At 45.2% G+C, this 4,384-nt stretch overlaps 1 long non-coding RNA gene across 1 annotated transcript; it reads left to right on the top strand.

The window, feature by feature from the left end:
• The first annotated feature begins 613 nt into the window (after positions 1 to 613).
• Positions 614 to 2,530, top strand: LOC134331574 (uncharacterized). Its single transcript, XR_010015136.1, has 2 exons — positions 614 to 719; positions 1,793 to 2,530. It is a non-coding gene; the product is annotated as an uncharacterized LOC134331574 (long non-coding RNA).
• The last annotated feature ends 1,854 nt before the right edge of the window (positions 2,531 to 4,384 follow it).

The raw sequence follows: 4,384 nt of genomic DNA, 5'->3' as shown, positions 1-4,384 counted from the left end.
TTCATTAATTTGTATTAAATTCATGTCGGTGTGCAGCGGGTTCGATGCCAATCTATCACAGGGCATTAATTACTGTCTCACACCCCGGGGCAAATTTAGTACAGCCAGTTCACCTTCTGCATGTTACAGGGAGGGAACCAGAGCACCCAGGTAAATGTAATGCTTCCGTGTGGCATACACAGTTCCAGCCGTGCCACCATGCCACCCTGAAAAAGAACTCAAATAAACAGGACTGATTATCATGTGCAGTATGACGGACCGTGTGTAGTTGGCATTTTGTGGATTTTTTACCAGCTTCTTTTCTTCTCTCACCGCAGAGGCAGAGGAGCGCCCGACGTGCCACTGATGGACCCCCTTAGATGCCAGACTAGCTGTGGTGGGGAGGGTTCCTGGCATGGTGATTTGGTGCAGACACTGAAGTGAAAATCACATTGCCAGGGATTTCCACCCCGGCACGGCTCTCGTGGTGCTACACTCTGCATTTCACCCACATTTCTGCCCGGTATCATGGACTGTTGCTTGCTGGAGGCACAGAGCTTAGCTAATTGGTGAGCATTGATCCCTTAAATATCCTGTTCACAGTGGCTAAGTTCAGCGTCTGCAGTGAGAGCGCTGACCGGATAGCGAGAGGCTTTCCTGGATTTCCCGGAACCGCGGAACAACTTTGGGAAGACGACGGCACCGGCACCGGCTCGTGGTTCTGCCCGGTTGGCATCGAGGTGAAGTGTTTGAATGCACGTGAAATGTCAAACCAATTAAACTCGGGTACTTTCCTCCGACGCTCCCTAAAGAGCAGTTCTGGCATTAAACGACGGCGTTGATTTACACGCACACATCCTGTTCCACCCTCGGACCGGAGAGGGCAGCGGGTCGGACCGACGTTAATGGACGCTTTGAAGCTGAAGCCGGAGGCTCATGTTCCACATTTAAAATCCCCAAAGAATTTAAAACCATTAGATTTTAAAACAGCATGGTCAGAAGTATGTGGACACCTGACCATGAGCTTGGATGGATGTTCAATTCCAGACATGTGCATCAATATAGGATGGAGTGTGTCTGTGGAAATTTGTGCCCATTCAGTCATAAGAGTACTTGTGGGGTACTTAGCTATATCCACACGTTTGTTTTTGGGTACATAATGGACTCATGTGTAGAAGTTATTGTGTTGTTGCACAGAAGTAAAAAATAAGAAATGATTTGGAATTTATGATCACCTCTCGACGTGATGCCCGTCATTTTTGCACGGACAGGAACACAGAAACCCGAGGTGGAGGGTCGGAGCCTCCGGTGCCTGCTGAGCTGGTATCAGTGTGTCCATAGAGAACTGGCTCAGCTCAGCAGGAACAGGAGTCCCGACCAACGTCCGTCCTACCAGCTCCTCGTTTATCATCTCACCCTGAATATTAAACATACGTGTTTGACCTTAATGAAATATGAATGAGCAGACATGGAGGGAAGGACCGAGGGTCAGTCTGCTGCATTTCTGATGAACGTTCCAGCGTTAGCAGGGTCAAAGTCATCCGTCAAGCCAGGCAACAGTGGAGAACGCGGCAGGACGTCGCAGGACGTTCATTTAATCATTCATTTGTTTGTTGTTCAGCCAAGATCAGGGCGAGATTGATGCACACCGTGGATTCGGAAAGTATTCAGACCCCTTGACTTTTTGCACATAGTTGTGTTGTGGATTTGATTTTGAATGGATAGAATCATTGTATTTACCATCAGTCTACAAAATCTATATTTATAAAATCCAAAGTATTCAGACCCTTTAGTCAATACTTTGACTTTGCAGAATCCTCTTTGCCAGCAATTACAGCTGCAAGTCTTTTGGGATACGTCTCAAGCTTTCCACACCTGGATTTGGGCAGTTTATCCTGTTCTTCATGGCAATATTGGATGGTGAGCATCTCTGACCTGCCATCTTCAGGTCTCTCCACAGATGCCTAATGAGATTTAGGTCTGACCCTTGGCTGGGCCAATAAAGCACATTGAGAGACTTTCATTGAAGTGTTTTGGATGTATGGCTGTGAACTGAGTTTGGGTTTTGCTGAGGACGTTTTCTTTTAGGAGGTAACCCAATTTTTACCAGTCTTTCAGTCTTGCCACCAAGAAGCACACTCATAGCATGATGCTGCCACCACCATGTTTCACAGCACAGCCATGAAACCACTCACGTGTTATAATCATGGACGTAGACTCTCACAACTATAAAATACCATGCTAATATCAAGTCAAGTCAAATTTATTTATATAGCGCTTTTTACAATAGACATCGTCTTAAAGCAGCTTTACAGCATCCAGGACCAACAGACCCAAAACCCGTGTTGAGCAGCCAAGGGGGACAGTGGCAAGAAAAACTCCCTTAAAATTACAGGAAGAAACCCCGAGAGGAACCAGACCACTGACCCAACTCAGCAGGAACTGACAGGAAAAAATATATAACATGCAAGCTAAAACGTGCCATTTGGTGTGAATTTGTGTCCTGCAAGTATAAAGAAACAAATAAATATGATCTATTCCTAATAATAAACTGTTCGTTTGCTCCAGCATTAGAAGAATGAATAACAGTAAATATATGAACACCAGGATTTGTACCTAGAGATAGTGGTGCAGCGTTAGCCACAAGAAAAACCACCCAGTGCTTTCAAACACCACTGAAAGAATGAAGTCAAATGGTAACCCTATTTCTGAAACTTTCAGTTTAATAGTTTTAAAACTGGATAGTGTAGGTATGGTGCTGCGATTTCCTCCCACAAGTCCAAAGACATGCGGCCAGGTCAACTGGAGCAACTTGAAATTGACCTTGTGTGCCCTGTGATGGACTGGCGACCTGTCTGGGGTGTTTCGTGCCTTAACCCATAGAATCGGACCCACCGTGACCCTGACCAGGATAAAGCGCCGGTAAAACAAACAGTGAATGAACGAATGATTGGAACACTATTTATTCAAACAAATATATTCATACAGCATCTTTATTTCTTAATAAAGTTTTGTGATGTTGCCTGCTTATTTTTTGTTCATGTTCATGATTGATTACTGCTGGTGACTTCTCTGTGCCCAGACGAATAGAGCTGGTTGTACAACATCAGAAGAAGACCCAAACCTTTACTTGATACTGAGAGGAATCTTATCTGGATGGTCGCATTTAATCAGGGAACCTCTTATATGAACTGGAAGCTGCTGGAACACACGTGACACTGTCCACAGTCAAGTAAGCTTTACATCATCATGGGCATAGAGGCCGTCATGCAGGGAAAAAACCCAAATGAGTTAAATTGCTAACAGCATCATAACGGACAACCCCTTCAGTCCACTCCATTTTCCTTTTATATGAAGGGATGAGAACTTCACACGACTCCTACCGAGACTCCAGTCTGGCTTTTCTTTATAAAAAGGACACAACGGTTCACCTCTTAGCCTAATTCAACCTGATTTTCTCATCCAAAAGAAGACGCCCGTGGAGTTCCTGGACATTACTGGCTGTCAGGATGAGTTACGACCGGCTCCTTATTTTGGAGCATCTTTGTCACCTCCATTAAGGTGAGTGAATAATGAGCGTCATCCATCTCCGGTGCGCCCACCCGTCAGCTCACTTTCACACGCTGAGGTCTAACATTAGCTTTGATCCTTCGTGTCCAGAGGTGCTCTGAAAGATCAGAGTAATATTTACAGCAAAAGTACAGGATAGAATATTTATTTATTTATTAAGATTTTAACCTCATGTTTTACACACTTTGGTTTGAAGTTTTTAATGTCACACAGTCCCAGACACTTTTGATTCCAATTCACCTCACTTGCACGTCTTGGGACTGTCGGAGGAAACCCACGCAGACACGGGAGAACATGCAAACTCCACACAGAAAGGACCCGGACCACTCAACCTGGGAATCAAACCCAGGACCACTGTACAGGATCTGGGGTACCATCTGGGGCTCCTATCACCTACAACAGAATTGGTGGAGCAGAATTGTTGATGCAGATCTTGCTGATGGAGACCACGGTGAGGAAGCTCCTACCACCACCAGTTTACCAGAAGTAAACAAACTACACCAACCAAATCAGAAAATACCAAGATATTTCTGTTTATCGTGGTGGATTTATCGAATTTCCCATGAGCAAGAACACGAAACCTTTTGCCATGCTTGCTGAAAGTGTTAGAATAACCCCATAACCCGTGTCAAGGGGGTCTGAGAATGTTTCACTCAGTCACTTTCTTAACCGCTTATCCAATTAGGGTGCTGGAGCCTATTCCAGCTTTTCAATGGGCGCAAGGCACACAGTAACACACTGGATGGGGCGCCAGTCCATCACAGGGCACACACACACCCATTCACCTATAGGGCAATTCAGTGTCTCTAATTAACCAGACTGCATGTTTTTGGAC

Source organism: Trichomycterus rosablanca, chromosome 17 (genome assembly GCF_030014385.1).
Source record: "Trichomycterus rosablanca isolate fTriRos1 chromosome 17, fTriRos1.hap1, whole genome shotgun sequence".
Classification (NCBI taxonomy): Eukaryota; Metazoa; Chordata; class Actinopteri; order Siluriformes; family Trichomycteridae; genus Trichomycterus; species Trichomycterus rosablanca.
This window is presented reverse-complemented; position numbering and strand designations above follow the sequence as displayed.